Below are 17,098 nucleotides of genomic sequence, written 5' to 3'. Positions count from 1 at the left end.
TCACATAAACTCTACTATGGCACATATACATATTAAAATAATAGAAGCACAAACTAAAAATAAAGCAAAATAAACCTAAGAGATTTGGCCTTAGGATAGTAAGAGAAAAGGAGAGAGTGAAGTAAAAAGCCAAGTTCCCATGTGTGCCTTCTTTTTTTAATTAATGTGTGCCTTCTTATCATTTTCATTTTGAATGCTTTCTAAAATCAAAGTAAATATCTAAGATATATTGCTTAAAATTCTTAAAAGTTTAGGCCAGGCGTTTGGCCTAGTGGTAGAGTGCTTGCCTAACATGCAGAAAGACCCAGGTTCAATTCCTCAGTAAAATATACATAGAAAAAGCCAGAAGTGGTACTGTGGCTCAAGTGGTAGAGCTCTAGCCTTGAGAAAGCCCAAGGACAGTGCTCAGGCCCTGAGTTCAAGTCTCATGACTGGAAAAAAATCAAAAAGCAAGTAGATAGTAATTATAATTCAGGTCTTTACTATGACCCCACTGTACAGAACTATTTCAAGTGGCTTGAAGCATTATTTTGACTGGGTAACCTCAGTGGAATGCATGATTACAAAAAGAAACACGATAGGGACCAGGAGTTTGGCCTAGTGGTAGAGTGCTTGCCTAGCATGCATGAAGACCCAGGTTCGATTTGTCAGTACCACATACATAGAAAAGCCAGGAGTGGTGCTGTGGCTCGAATGGTAGAGCTCTAACCTTGAGAAAGCCCAAGCACAGTGCTCAAGCCCTGAGCTAAAAGCCCAGGACTGGCAAAAAAATAAAATAATATAAATAAAAAGAGGTACAGTTTTGGTACCCATGCTCAGACCTGGAAACATAGCTACTCAGGGTGCTGAGATCCAGAGTATGCAAGTTTGTGGCCAGGTCAAACAAGAAAAAGTATGTGAAACTCCATCTCCACAATACTCAGCAAAAAGCTAGACTGAAGTCACGGCTCAAGTGATAGAAATAGCTGAACAAATATGAGGCTCTGAGTTCAAAACCCAGTACTGTGAAATATATATATATATATATATTAAAAATAAACTCTATTCTTACTCTACACTAGCCAGATTTATTGTTAGAAATAATGGTGATGTGTTTCTAATTTATCCTAAAAAATGTACATATGTAAGTAGAAAAAGCAGATACGTCATATCAATTAGCATAAGAAACCAATTCAAAGAAAAATAGGAAATCAAGTCAAATCTTTGTCATCTTAGGTGTGGAATGGAAATATCAGAACCACTGGTTTATTTTCCCCTCTATTCATATTTCCTCACTCTAAGAAAAGAGCATCTCCCTTCCACAGACCCTAAGCACCTAAGGAAATTCAGTTCTAGAGTGAGTAGAAAAAAAGCATAAGAGTGTTGTCCAACTAAAATTCCACTTACTTCTGACTGGAAGGTACTAGGGCATGAATTCCAGAAAAACGTTGCCAAGAATCTTTCTTACCAGTCCAGGAAAAACTGCATTCTTAGGTAAGCAAAAAACAGCAGAGAGCAATTACTTTATGTAAGAACTTCACATCATAAAGGGGAGTTGAGATGTAGAATTTGAAAGTCTAGTTGCGTGTGGATCATGGAGTGCTGGTGCTATGACTGCTAAAACTCTCACATAGAAGAGGGGTGGGACCTGGTTTAGGAGAATCAGACTGGCCCCACTTAAAACCCCTGACCTGTGTCATCATGAGCCAGAGCCAGGTGTGCAGCAGAGGACCACGAGAAGCCAAAGGAGTTTTTCATGCCAACTAGTAACCAAGAGAGCCTCAGACTTCCACTAGAGCACCTATCATGCAAAGGCCTGATTCTGGCAAACCAAACATAGACAGACCACATGTGACCATGAGAAAAGATGAAGCTTGGAGAAGATGCAAAATGACACTACGAAATTGCTAGCTGTGGCCTGGTATTGAGAATAAATATCATCTGTTACAGAGTCCTAGTAAAGTACTGATGGGTAAAATGATAAATGGAGGGAGATCCAAAACAAATGTAGTGAACTTTTGGTAACAATTACAACTCCATGTGACTGAAAACTTCCACAAGAAATATTAAACAAGGAGCCCTGGGCATTGGTGACTCATAACTGTAATTCTAGTCATTGGCGGCACTGAAATCTGAGAATAGTAGTTTGAAGCCAGCTCAGGCAGAAAACTTCATGCAGCATTTACCTCAAGTTAATCAACAAAAAAGCTGTGGCTCAAATGGTTGAGCTCCAGCTTAGAGCAAAAAAAAGCTCAGACCTGAGTTCAGTCAGATATTTGTTTGTATTATTTGTCCCAGTACTGGCACAAATAAAAGGAAATTAAAGGAGAAGAAATGATAAGGGAGGGAGCTGAGTCTCTTACTGACCTTCCTCCCGGCCAATGCCTTAAAACTATGGCTACGGATTTTTCCTCAGAAGCCTCTAGAAAAGGGTACATGAGTGTAAGTGAGCCCTGTCCTTCCCATCCCTGTTGGGATAGTGGGGTGGATTCCCATAACGGGTAGAGCAGGAGGCTTTGCCTCTTTGGAAATTCCTCTTAGAACACAAAATCACAGCTGCACACAGCAGAAACCACAGTCATGTGGTAAAGACCCAAAGGTCTTCATTGGCTTCTGCAAGGAAGTTGGGCAATCAACTTAGAGAAAAAGGTTTTAGGGGTTTTAGTTCATGAAGAGGCCACTGCTTTGGGACCTGTAACTGGCTAACATCTTTCAGGGAGAGTTCATGGCAGAGCTCCTCTCCTTATGTATCCAAATAGGGTAAAAGAGAGAGAAGAGAAGGTCCCTACTAGTCCTTTCAAGTACTGATTCTAATGACCTAACATCTTCCCTCTAAACCCACCTGTTAAAGTTTCTACCACCTTTCAACACACCAATGTCTGAGGCCCAAGCCCTGAGCCTTTGGAAAACCATAACAAAAGCAAGGATATTAATGAGTCATCAAAGCATTCAGAAAGCAAAGTTTTGCCTCCATACCATGAAGAATTCCAGCCACTAAAGATTCTTCTGAGGAATGAAAGGTTGATACAGAAAGACATCAATAAAGAATCCAAGGCCCATAGCTAGTACAAAAGCAAAGATGACTACATCTACCTTATCCTGTCTCTTGCTTTGCATGTACTTGTTCATCACCTGTATTTCTCATTTCTCTATCTTTTATATAAATTATATTACTATTGTTAGATTCATTCATAGCTGCAAAATAGCAAGCCATATCCATAACAAAATCAAGCAGGCTGATAGGCCCTGGGTTACTCTGGCATTTCTCATTCCCCCACCTTCAATCACCTTACTACATCCTAACACTCTCTTCTTTTCTTCTTTTTTATTTATTTTAGAGTACCTTTAAGTAGTTATGCAAAGATGTTTCGGTGTAACCTGTCAACTGGTAAATGCAATGCATCTTTTATTTTGTTATTCTTAACTCTACCTGTACAAAGGCTACAGTTCAACATCGATTTATGAGTACAATGCATTTTGATCAGTGTCACCCCTTTCCTTTTTCTCCTTTCTCCATCTCTTACCACTCTGCAAGTTAACTGGTTTGATTTTCACCTATGTACATTGAATATTCTGATTGTATTTGCTCATGTGTTCTTAAAAGCTCCAGCCTTGACTGGTCTTCTTCTTCCTCTTGTTATTGAAATGTAAGTTCTACTAAATTCCATGACAAGGGACTGATTTTTTTGCTTCCTCCCAGGGGTATTTGATAATCATGAAGTCTTTTTGGTTGTCATAATTGAGAAGTGAGTATTGCTGATTATATACATTGTACACTTAACAGATCCCACAAAACAATCAGTCTTTCAGCCCCAAAATGGAAACAAGGCAAAGTGTTCTTAGCTTAGATTTCCTTTTGAGCTTCAGGTGTAAGTAAACAGAAGCAAAATTTATAGATAAAGAAACTAGGATTCAGTGATATCATTGAATTCATCCAGGGTTCCATTGCTAGGAAATTGTACCACTTAGAGGCAGACATGGAGGAGGGAGGGGAGAGAAGGACCAGTGTGTGGCCTCAAGAACTCCAGTGTTTTTCTTTGATCCAATTTCATTGTCATCTAGCATGCCTACATTTAAGGTAAAGATTTAAAAATACAGCAATTATGCTTCTGTGTAAGAGTCTTTTCCCCAGCTTTTCAAAGCAACAAAACTAACTTCCATTTCTGATCCAGACACGATGGTGTGTATTTCAGGCAGCTTGCTATGGATGCAGCACTTATGATTAGTCCTCCTTCCCACACCCCTCTCCACCTTTTCACAAGCTTCTGCAACTCAGTGAGGAGCCACCATCTTGCAGAGGTCAGCTCCTGAGGCAGTATGCAAAGTTTCAAGGTCCAGACAATAACACTTTTTTATTAAAGACCCATTTTTTGATTTCTCTTGGTGCTGCTGGCTGGCTTGCTTCAAATCTCCTTTAGAAATAGGGAGATGGTATTTTCTTTCTGCAAGGTCAGTATTCTGAGCAAGACACCATTTGAAATAGAAAGAAAACAGGCAGGTGCGCCACAGGTACTTTGTGAATTTCTTTATTATACTACGGCTGCATTTCTGAAACAGCCTTCCCTGAAATGTGCTTCTGAGAGACAGTAATAAATAGAGCAGGCAAAAAAAGGAGGGGGTTGAACCATAAAATAGGGTGGGGGGAGATATCACATAGGAAATTCCCTCATGACAATTCAGAAAGCTGACTGCAGTCTCTAAAATCCAAAGCACAAACAACAGGCAGGCCTCTGCAGCCTTGCCTAATCCAAGCTTCTTCCATCAGCACAGCCATTTTCCACAACGTATGTTAACAACCAGCAGACTCTCATTTCACACAACATGAGAACTGCTGCTCTGAGACAGAGAAAATTAAGGCATTACTATCTCCATTTTTATAGAAGATGCAATTGGAACTCAGAGAAGCCCTATGACCAAACACAATGTCACCCCATCAATATAGGACTAGGACTTAGACTGGAGATTTCCAAACCCCAGATTTTCTTCCCTGTATATATAGCATATATTTGTATTGCCCAAGTTTCATTCTTGCAAAGTTTTATCATATGTGAGAACTTTTCATAAGGGCACACACTGACTAAGCCATGCCTGGTCCATTAAAATTTCTCTTCAAAAAACCCTAAGACTTCCAATTACAGAACTATTACCTCTAAAGATCCTCTCAGTCACTTTATAAACAGTAGACTTAATCTTGGATCATTCCTTAGGATTCACCTTAAAAGAGACAAGTGGATTAACCTATAATCTTAGTTACTCATAATGCTGAGATCTGAGGGTCTTGGTTCAAAGCCAGCCCAAGCAGTAAAGTCCATAAGATTCTCATCTCCAATTAACCACCAGAAAACCAGAAGTAGACATGTGGCTCAAAGTGGTAGAATGAAAAGGCTCAGGGACACCACCCAGACCCTGAGTTCAAGACCTAAGACCAACAAAAAATAAATAAATAAATAAAATAAAAATACAATATACAGTCAAGTACTAGTATCTTATGTCCAGTAATCCTAGCTACTTAGGAGGCTGTTATCTTAGAATCCAAGTAGTCCATAAGAATTTTATCTTTACTTAAGCAGAAAACAAAGAAAGCAGAAATGGAGCTATGGCTCAAGTAGGAGAGCACCAGCCTTGAGTAAAAAAGGCAAGATAGGGTGCCAGGCTCTGAATTCAAGTCACACACTCACAGAAACAGACTCTCTCCCTCTCTCTCTCTCTCTCTCTCTCTCTCTCTCTCTCTCTCTCTCTCTCTCTCTCTCTCTCTCTCTCTCTCTCTGTCTCTTCTCTTCTTTCTTCTCTCCTCTCTCTCCTCTCTCTCTCTCTTCTCTTCTTTCTTCTCTCCTCTCTCTCCTCTCTCTCTCTCTCTCTCTCTCTGATCCATATTGTGTTTTTGTGTTTGATTTATAGATAATGTCGAGAGAATTTAAAGTAGAGGAGCAGCTGTATAAGAACACCACAGCACATCATTTTATATAAGGATCTGGAGCATCCTCTGCTTCTTTGGGACTCTGTGAAGGCTGCTAGAGCTGGAGAAGGGTACTTAGAGAGTGGTTGAAAAGAAGGAGAGTTCTAAAAGCTCTGGCTTTCTCAATACCAAATGTAAACACTCACTGTAACATGAGAGATAAGTGGTTACAGATGAGGCAGAGAAATAAGAAGGAAGGTGAGTGAGGGAGTGAAGAAACGGAACGACCCTAAGTTGATGATGGTGGTACTTTCTCACTGGATTCAGGCTTGTGGAATTCGAAGGTATCCTTAGACATATATGATGGCAGCAAAACAATTGTGGGTGTGAACAGAGTGAGCAGGGGTGTTAAGAAAAAGAAGACAGATGAGAAACTAAAAGGATGCCAATAAACAAGGTAAGAGAGTTTTACAAACGGTTTCTGTGCTTTTATGAAAGGGGAAAAAGCATCAAGGAACTAGAGAAATGAAGGATATCAGATTCTTTAGATCCCAGAGGACTTGGGATCCAGCAATAGGAAAAATTATTAGCCCTGGACTGGCACATTTTCACTGTGCCTAAAGAAAAGAAGGTTAGTGGGGGAGAGAAATGGGGACAAAAACATGAGAAGTGGGGGCCGGGAGTTTAGCCTACTGGTAGAGTGCTTGCCTAGCATTCACGAAGACCCAGGTTGGATTCCTCGGTACCAAATACATAGAAAAAAGCTGGAAATGGTGCTGAGGCTCAAGTGGTAGAGCTCTAGCCTTGAGAAAGTCCAAGGACAGTGCTCAGGCCCTGAGCTCAAGCCCAGGACTGGCAAAAAACAAACAAACACACACACACACACACACACACACACACACACACACACACACAGAAACAAGAAGGGGTAGCAATGTTTGTTAAGTAATGCACCTTCTATCTGGTGAATATAATGTAACACTTCTATTAATTACAATAAAATATGTATTTTTTAAAAGGTTGAGTCTCAGGGTGTACACAGTACCTACAAAGAGGGTTGAGTACACAGAGAAGCTCAGAAAAGAAGAGGACCTCTACCCAACTATTTCATGCCCTCCATAAATAAGGAATGAGAAGAGGGAAGGTGTGACACACTGAACGGGGCACGAAATGGGTTATGATGAACCTATATGTCATCTTGACTGGATAAGGGAATGCCTAGAGGACCAATCCAGCACTATGTGGGGTCATGTGTGAGGAGGTTGGCATTTGAGTCTGAGTGGACTAATTGGGGAAGAGCCAACCTCAGGATGGGGCAGCCATCCATCAGATGCATAAAGAGAACAACAAAAGGAGAAAAGGAAAATAAAAATAAAAGGGTTTTGTCTTTTCTCTTCTCTTTCCCCTGGACTTTAGAACTCCAAACTCCATGGGCTTTGGGACTCTAGGACTTAAGCCAGTGATCCCCAAGATTCTCGGGCTTTCAACACTGGACTGAGAATTCCCCTATTGGGTCCCATGGTACTGAGGGTTGGATATCTCAGTGTGTTCAACACAGCCAACATCTCATGGTCCCCAGCTGCAAATGGCCTATGACATGACTTTTCTTCTTTACTTCAATGATAGTCTGGCCCAGTTTCTCCAATAATGCCTTCACAAATGCATTCGCATATAGATATTATAGGACCTGTTGGTTCTGTGTTTCTGGACAACCCTGTCTAATAACAGGTTATAGCAATCCCAGGAGTGGGATGCGGGCATTTGCGGGGGAATCAGACAAACAGGCCTAAGCCACCAACCAGAGAAAAGCATGTTCACACGTGTTTTTACTCTAAACATGTAGAAAACAACAGGGGAAAAGTCGCAAGGTCTGAAACACTGGAATATGAACTATCTGAATCCATTTCACATAGGTGCCGACAGAGAACACAGCAAATGTTTGACATAGCAAAAGACAATGCGATCCTCCTTAGTAACCTCCATTTCTCCTGCTTCCCTTCACCTCTTCAAATGTTTGGCTCTAGAAGAAAAAAAGTGAAATATTCTTATATTTATGACTATGACTAGAATGAGTCAAAGCAATTAAGGCATTAAATTTGCCAGGAATTACAAATATTGAAAAATTTTGCATTGGGGCCAAACAAAAGGAAGCTATTTCATTCTTTTCTTTTGCATCATCCTGTTTTCCAAGGGAATAATTGTCTCAAGTTTTCAGTATAAATAACATTTTAGTCTATGTCCTAATTTGTAATATCAAGTTCACCCTGTCTTTTTCTCAGAGGAATGTACTTATATATGTAGTCTAATTTGTGAGTGCAGCAAAGCATGAATGGGCATTTCAGAAACCTACTTGACCAGAGTCTAGGTCAAATATAAAAGACTGGTGTTGTTCAAGGTTACAGAGCTCATTGACCACCTGGCTTCCACTAGGCATGAACGTCTGCTGAAGTCGCAGTTCCCACAGAAATACAATCAAGTCATTCTGCAGTCGGGCAACCCGTCTTTCTTTAGCCATTCATCATGCATATTTCTGTTGTGATTATTTATTTCATTTCCTTATCAATCATGGCTCTCATACCCATTTCAGAATTTCTTTGAAGTCCCGTTCCACTGCCATAGAGAAAAATTGATTATGGTATGTTTGAAAGAATTAGGTCCCTCAATTTACAAAGCAATTATACCCATTGACATCTCATGTGGCAGGAAAGCCTCATGCTTTCACTCAATTTTCTTGCTCATGGTTGGCACCTTACCATTTGATCCATATCTCCAGTGTGATATTTTGCTGATTGTTAATATTATTATTATTGCTTACACAGGGTTTTAATTCAATATGTTAATTTTATGAGGACAATCAATATCACCCCTCTCATCATTTTCTACTATCTTTCCCAACCCTACCTATCCCCCTCAAGCCACCTAACTCCATTTTCACATATGTACATTGAATATTATGACTGTGTTTGCCTAACCTTCTTCTGTCTACTGCTGATTATGGTGGAGATGAGTCTTGCAGACTTGGGGAGTATTTAATAGCCAGTATCACAGATATAAGCCGCCAATGCTTGGCTATGCTTTTTATATTTAATGCTTTTGGAAGAGGACTTATAAAACCTTTATAAATGTATTTCATATGTAGACTAGCTTTAACAAGTGTTGACTACTTGAGACAATGTAGGTATTTGTGGTCTGCATTTCTGCTTTCTTTTTTATTGCCTGCCAGAATGTTCTGGGTCATCATGGATCCCCAAATGCATTTTTGGGATGCATGCTCTTTCTTGCTTCCTAGTAGACATTTTTGCTAACAATGGTGAATATGTAATAGCCAAAGAATTGACTGCATTGCTGCCTCACTCATTCCTCCAAAAGAGGGCTGGCTAATCCTTCTCTCCATTTTTTAGTTAGTCTCTCTAGACCTGCTCCCTATCCAGGAGATGATAAGAATTTTATATTGAAGTATGTGATGATAATTATATAGGTCTCTAGGTATTCACACACAGTAACACAAAGGTGCAATGCCTATGTGCATCTGACCATACAACATAATATTTATCAAAATGCACTCCAGAAAATGGAAACAGGAGGATTTTTGGTTGTTGTTTGTGGGGTTTTTTTTTAGCCTTTGTCTTATTTGTTCGTGTATCTGTCTTTGGGAGAGGAAGAGGGGCACAGAAATGGAGGGACAAAGGGTGAACAAATGCAGCAGTGGTACTCACTAGATACTACATTGAAAATGACTTAGATATAACTTGTGGGTGAAGACAGGAGGGGAAAACCTGGAAGAGAGCCAGGGACGGGGTGACATTGTCCAAAAAGAAATGTACTCTTGGGGCCAGGAGTTTGGCCTAGTGGTTAAAGTGCTTGCCTAGCATGCATGAAGACCCGGGTTCGATTCCTGGGTACCACATAGAGAAAAAAGCCAGAAGTGGTGCTGAGGCTCAAGTGGTAGAGCTCTAGCCTTGAGAAAGTCCAAGGACAGTGCTCAGGCCCTGAGCTCAAGCCCAGGACTGGCAAAAAAAAAAAAAAAAAGAAATGTACTCTTTATCTGATTTATAACCCTCTGTATAGCACCATTACATTACAATAAGAACAAAAAAAGTATTAAGAAAAATAAAAACTATGTCCTCATTAAATAAATAAATAAGTAAAGTATGTGAAATGACTGTGTTCTGATTGGCCACGGACTCCTGGAAAGGTTGAGGCTCTACCAAAGCATTCCTCCAACTGCCTCCCACACCCATTGCCTTTCCCCACATGAATGCTCATCTACAAGGGGACCAGTGGCATCTCCCCAGCAGACACACAGAACATTCATTCATTCATTACCTCTGTTCCATTGTCTCTAATCAACATGCTCCCTGGTTCAAGCTACAGAGAGCAGGGGACACCCTAGTCTCCTACAACACCATGCTTCTGAACCTTTTGTTGTTATTCTTGTCATTTCAATGTACACCTCTGCTCTCTTTAGTTTCTTTCTTGCTTCTTTTTTTTTATATACCCGTCCTGGGGCTTGAACTGAGAGCTTAAGCACTGTTCCTGAGCTTCTTTTGCTCAAGGCTAGCACTCAATGGCTTGAGCACAGCAGCACTTCCAGCTTTTTCAGTTTATTATGGGATATTGGGAAATCCAACCCAGGTTTCCTGCATGCTAGGCTAGCACTTTGCCACTGACCACATTCTTTCAGCCCTCCTCTTTTTAATTTTTATGTTTCTATTTATATAGCACCTCCTTAGAAATGGATCAAACATGTAAATACACAGATATCACTGTTACTTGGAACTCTTTCAGCAACATCCCTACAGAAACAAAATAGGTTTAAAATACCATGTACAAAGTAAGATTAGCCAGTCCTGGTGGTTTCTACTTCTAATCCCAGAATTGGGGAGGTGGAGACAGAAGGATCATATGTTGAAAGCAAGCTTGCCACAGAGCAAGACCCTGCCTCAAGAAAAAGAAATCAGAGGAAGAATAAGACACTAGGACACAGTAAGGAGCTGAATCTTACCTGAGACTGTTGTCATAGTCAAATGCATGTTTCTTCATCTCTCACTGCTGGTTGTTATTTGGCAAGAAGAGGGAAACTGTCTTCAGGAGTGCAGGGTCTTTGATGTGCAAACCAGGAGAGTTGTTGACATTTAGACCTGGAGGAGTTTCCTCTTCGGGCCTTCAAGAAGGGATGCTGTGCAAAACAATGAATGCCTCTGGCCCTGTATTCATTGCAGATTTATTGATTTACAGTCTTTCATTTTCTTATCTGAAGATATTAAAATGAGAGTAATAAAGCCAAGGCATTTTCTTTCCTGAAGTCTCTTCATAATCCTCTCAATCTCCCTTTCCATAATGAAAGGTTTTAACCTGAAAGTCTGTTTCTCGAAAGAACTTCCTGCATTCTGTTTTGTTTTGTTTTTAAGGTGTACCTTCTCTTTGTGCTTCTTTGTATCCTGTCTACATTCAAGCCTAGACAGCAAGTGTGTGGGGGCTGAGATTAGGTCTTCCAGATTTATACTGTATAAACAAGATGTGCTCTTCTATTTTTAACCTATAAGATTAGTCTTCTCAGACATTATTTCAGTACAATTCATTGTGAAGAGAAAATAATGGCACCAAAGAGGGGTGAAATATGCTCTCTGAGGATCTGAATATTCAGTTTGGATTTGGGCATGTTTGAAAAATCTACATTTCTGTGGATTCTTTCAGTACACTGTTATTTCTAAAACATCAGTGCCTTCTATCTCTCATTTCCTGTGGATTAAATCAGGTTGAGTATTTAAGTACAGGCATACTCCAGGCCTGCAGGAGGATTGAGCTATTCACAGCAGTTACAGAAAACAAAGAATGATTTAAGAAATTCATGATTTGAAGGTGATTAATAGTAACATTTAGGACCATTTTCTTTTACTCATCATTGCTTAAATTTATTTTAAAAAAGAAAACTTTTAGCACCTGAGTGATGTTTACTAGGAGTTAAAAAACTATGATTCTCAAGGCTCACCCACTCCAAATAAACCAAAATGACCATGTAAATCTTTGTAAATGCTGTGTCTAATTTGCAGCCCTTCTCCCGGTGAAGCACAGACTTAAAAGAGTCATCAACCACGGACAAGCTCAGGTTCCACCAAGCTTCTTCCTACAAACAGACATTCAACCCTTGTGGTTTAGGAAAGCATATTTCTGTTGAACAAGCAATTAAGTACTGCCAAGTGAAACACTTTTGAAAACCAAAGGGTGATGTTTTTCATTTATGGTGGCCTCTCCAGCGTTTCTGTGGTCCAGCAGTGACACCTAGTGGCTAGAAACAATGCAGGCTAAAGAATTTCACTGTTTTGATTGCTACTACACTGTTGGTGGGAGTGTAAACTTGTTCAGCCACTGTGGAAAGCAGTGTAATGATGCCTCAAAAGATTAAATATAGAGTTCCCCTATTACCCAGCAATCCCACTTCTGGGCATTTACCCAAATGTCCAGAATCAAAGCCACGCTAAACCCACAACCATGTTCACTGCAGCATTATTCATCACAGTTAAGATATAGAACCAATCCACATACCCCTCAGTAAATGATTGGATCAAGAAAATATGGTACTTATACGCAATGGAATTCTATGCTGCCATCAGAAAGAATGGCATCACCCCATTTGTAAGGAAACAGAAAGACTTGGAAAAAATCATATTAAATGAAGTCAGACCCAAAGAAACATAGGCTCTATGGTTTCCTTCATTTGTAATAATTAGTATGAGTCTAAGAGTTTCCTAGCTGAGGAGCCAATAGCTCAAAAGCTACGTGCATATGGCCATATAGGAAGAAGCAAAGCAGAATGAACTTTAGGGAGACAAGAGATTTATCCTTGTGGTTGTTGTTTTGTTTTGTTTTGTTGTTTTGTTTTGTCAGTCATTGTGGTTGGGCTTGAACTCTGGGCCTTTTTCCTGAGCTCTTCAGCTCAAGGCTATCGCCCTACCCCTGGGCCTGGACATGGTCCTTGAGCTCTTCAGCTAAAGACTACCAGCCTACCCCTTGAGCCACAGCACCACTTCCGGTTTTCTAGTGGTTACTTGGAGATAAGAGCCTCATGGACGTTAGTGTCCAGGCTGCTTTGAACCTCGATCCTCAGATCTCAGCCTCCTGAGTAGCTAGGAGTACAGGTTTAGTTCACAGCACCCAGCTGTGGTTGCTGTTTTTAATGTTCGGTGTGAACATATTTCTTTACCTTTTCTCTCTTTCTTTTTTCTTTCCCTTGTGGTTTATCCTCTGTGGTTGCTGTGTCTGATTTGGTATCTGGTGTATTGTACATACATTCATTTGCTTATTTGAATCCAGGATGGGAAGGGGAAAAACAAGATGATGAATCAATCGACAAAGGATGAATCATTTAACAGTGACATTTACAAGACAACATGTAGGAGATGAACTCTACAACCTGGGAGGGAGGAAGAGGGAAAGTGGGAGAAAACATGGGAAGGGATAATAATGTTCAAGAAGTCATGTACCCACTACCATACAAATGTAACTGTAACCTCGCTAGGACAATAAAAATATTTTAAAAAGGATTTCCTTTTTTCCTGATAACTACTAAAGGAAATTGCACACACACACACTCCTAAAAAAAGGGATTCTTGGCCACCAGAGGTTGGGAAAGACAGTGAGAGAAGGATGGCCAGGATGGACTGCAGAGGAGATAGACAATACTTGGATCTGATTCCACCAAGCTGTGGTTACACCAGGCTTCACTGAGTCAACATTTTTCTCCATGATGTCAAAACACTTGACAGCCAGGCACAGTGGCTCATGCCTGTAATCCTTGTTACTCAGGAGGCTGTGATCTAAGGATCAAGGTTCAAAGCCAGCCCAGACACAAAAGGACCTGAGACTCTTTTTTTTTTCCTTGAATTTTTTATTTTCAGTACATTAAATTTACTCATAAAAACATTCTAAAAATGTACAATTTTTCCTTTTTAACAAAGTATAATAAAACATAAAAACCCCAAAAACAGAATACTTGACATTTACAATTCAAAATCAAATTAGAATATTAAATATTTACAAAACTATATTTTTTAAAAATATTTATAAAGTTACATGCAAGTGTATAGAATTGACAAAAGAATGGCTCAAAAACGGGAGGGTTTCCTTCATTCCTACAAAGAAATCATGTCCAGGAGAAGCTGGGAAGGGCTTCGGTCTCGGTGCTAAAGCTGTACTCTGTGTGCGCATAAGGACCGACCTGGCTCCGAGGCCCCGCTGGGCCACGCAAGGCCCCTGGGGGAGCACAGCAGGGACCTGGACCTTTGACCTCCACTAGCACAGTATGTGGTGTTCTAAAATATTGCCAAGTGTTGCTCAAAGATGCCCACTTCTGCTGGGACCTTGGGACTGCAGCAGTAAAGCCTCTTCAGAGCCCTGTGGTTTGTCCTTGGGGAGCCTAGAAAGGACAGCCGCCTGCTCAGCTTCCCTGGACCAACCTCAGGAAGGAGGCTGAGCGGGGAGGCAGCTCCCCCAGCCTCTTAAGACTTGAGCAGGTAATGCCGCCAGAGGCCGGGGTGTAAAGCCAGCATGGCACCAGACCAGACACCAGAGAGCAGGAAGAGTGGCACGGAAGGTGGTAGCCACGAGGGTGCGAGACTGGCCATGCTTGTGGAGACGTGGCAGCACATGACACCGGGCAAAGGTCCTGCCACTAGGATAGCCTCAGCACCCAGCGCGTGGTGCCAGAGGTGGGACATTCTCACGACCCCATTAGCACGCTGACTCCAGTCCTCTAGAGTGGACAGACGATGCTGGCTTTTTAATCCCCAGTTACATATATGCGCTTAAGAAAGTATTCTATGTAAGTGCTAGCTCCGTGTCCTCAGTGCTCTTTAGCAAGGAGTTTTAGCATAAAATACTCCCCAATCTTCATTCAATATTACCATGGAATAAAAATTAGAAAATAAGGTAAATTGAATATTTTGGTTAAAAAAGCAAAATAGCTGTTTTATCCCCACACTGTTCTGTCCACCCCACGCCTTCCTGCAGAAGGCGAGGCCAGCAGTAGGGCCGCCACTGGGGCAGAGCCCGCCAGAGCCCGGTGAAGGGGAGCCGTCTCCTGCCGCGTGGGGTGCTGTCCTCTGACCCTGGCTGCTTTCGGAGAGAAATCCATCAGGCAGAGACAACACTGCCAGCAAGTCTCCCCAGGCAGGTCCCGGCGTGGGGTCCATGAAGCCACCAGATCCTGGGCGGGTGGGCCTTGGGTATGCAGTTCTCCACGGCCACACGGGCCTTCCCAAGGCAGCTGGCCGAAGGGCCTGGACGACGGAGGACCCATCTCCTGTTAACTTCTAACACCAAAGCAGCTAAAGGCTAGCAACTAAGACAAAAAACTTAAATATGATTTTTTTCTTCTGCTATGAGACAGTTTCCAACAATTCACTGTGTTGAAATAGGATTTATTTAAAATATTTCTTTGTTTAAAAAAAAAAACAAAAAATTTAAAAGTTTGGCTTTCAGCACATATCCAGGCCACTGTAACGGCCTTCAGAAATATTAAAATCGTAAACATCAGTTGAAGTCTTCCTTGTTAACACAACACGACAAACTCCAGTCTGGGACTCTTTAAGGCAAAGTTGTGTCAGTCAGAGGACCTGAGACTCTTATCTCCAACTAACCTTTAGAAAGTGGGAAGTGAAGCTTGGCTCAAGAGTAGGATGGTAGCCTTGAGCTGAAGAGCTCAGAGACAGTGCCCAGGCTGAGTTCAAGCCCCATGACAAAAAAAAAAAAACAAAAACAAAAACAAAAAACAAAAAACTTGACAATTTATTTTGAAAGACTAAGAAAAAGAAATGTATGATTACACTTTTTTCTTTTTTGTCAGTCGTGGGGCTTGAACTCTGGGCCTATGTTTTTTCTCTTTTGATTATTTATAAGTAGTTTTATAAAGCAGTTTACAAAGCGGCTTATGAATACAATACATCTTGACATGTATGAATACATTTATGAATACAATACATCTTGCTTAACATTTTTGCTCAAGGCTTATCACTACACCACTTGAACTACACATCTCCACCTTCAACTTCTTTGCTAGTTAATTGTAGATAAGAGTTTCTCAGATTTGTCTTCCTGGGCTAGCTTTGAACTGGGGTTTTCAAATTGCAGCTGCCTGAATAAGTAAGATTGCAAATGTGAGCCACTAGTTCTCAGCCACACATTAGTTTTGCTCCCATGTAAAGCAAATCTGAGGAGAGACAAAGTCCGTATAACAGAAAAAATGTTATATTTTATATATGTTTTATATGTTTATGTATTCCATATAAGTTTACATTTTATATTTTATATAATGTTATATGCTATATATTAAATATATTTTAAATATTTTAAAGAATTTATTTTAAAAGGACATTCATTTATTAACCAATGGAACTATCTGCACTATTGGCAGCTCCTTAGCTTCTAAGAAATGTCAGGGGAGGGGAGTTTGGCCTAGTGGTAGACTGCTTGACTAGCATGCATAAAGACCCAGGTTTGATTCCTTGGTACCACATACATAGAAAAAAAAAACTGGAAGTGGTGTGTGGATCAAGTGGTAGAGCTCTATCCTTGAGAAAGCCCAATGACAGTGCTCAAGCCCTGAATTCAAGGCCTAGGACTGGCAAAAAAAAAAAAGAAAGAAAGAAATATCAGAGCTACAATATAGCAATTGTATTCAACATGCAGAACTCTTCCAATGCAGAAAGTGTCATCAACCCACGCCATTTTTGCATTGGCAATGAAGAGGCCAACCACTAGATGGCATCAGAAACTCATTGGCTCTCTCTGAGAGTGCTCCAATCCACCAGGAGACCTCCATGCCATTCTACAAGCACAACAGTTGCTACCAAGAAACTGGAACCTGAAGTTGTAGGGGGAGAGGAGGGAGGCAGAATGTCAAGAGGAGGAGGAAGACAAATGGAGAGAAGGATGGTCAACTGCAATCACAATATTCAATGTACATGTGAAAATGGAATTAAGAAAATGGAGGAGATGGATGGGGTTGGGAGAATGATCAATGGGGTGACACTGACCAATATGCATTGTACTAAAAACTGACCTGCTGAATTTAAGTCCTTTGTGCAGCTACTTAAATATTAATCAATTAACAGATTAAAACATATGTGCAAATAATAATCAAGAGCATCTGTAAATAGAATTAAACTTTTAGGACAGGTAAAATAATAGGATATTGAAGAAAGCTGTTAGTACAAGAAGGATTTC

The 17,098-nt window shown here is 40.7% G+C and overlaps 1 pseudogene; it reads right to left on the bottom strand.

Annotated features, from left to right (window-relative positions):
• LOC150063158 (cyclin-D1-binding protein 1-like) overlaps positions 1 to 13,621 on the bottom strand; it is an 85,623-nt pseudogene extending 72,002 nt beyond the window's left edge.
• Between the last annotated feature and the right edge of the window lie 3,477 nt (positions 13,622 to 17,098).

The sequence above is a fragment of the Megascapheus bottae genome, chromosome 5 (genome assembly GCF_031878675.1).
Source record: "Megascapheus bottae isolate mThoBot1 chromosome 5, mThoBot2.hap1, whole genome shotgun sequence".
NCBI classification, from domain to species: Eukaryota; Metazoa; Chordata; class Mammalia; order Rodentia; family Geomyidae; genus Megascapheus; species Megascapheus bottae.
This window is presented reverse-complemented; position numbering and strand designations above follow the sequence as displayed.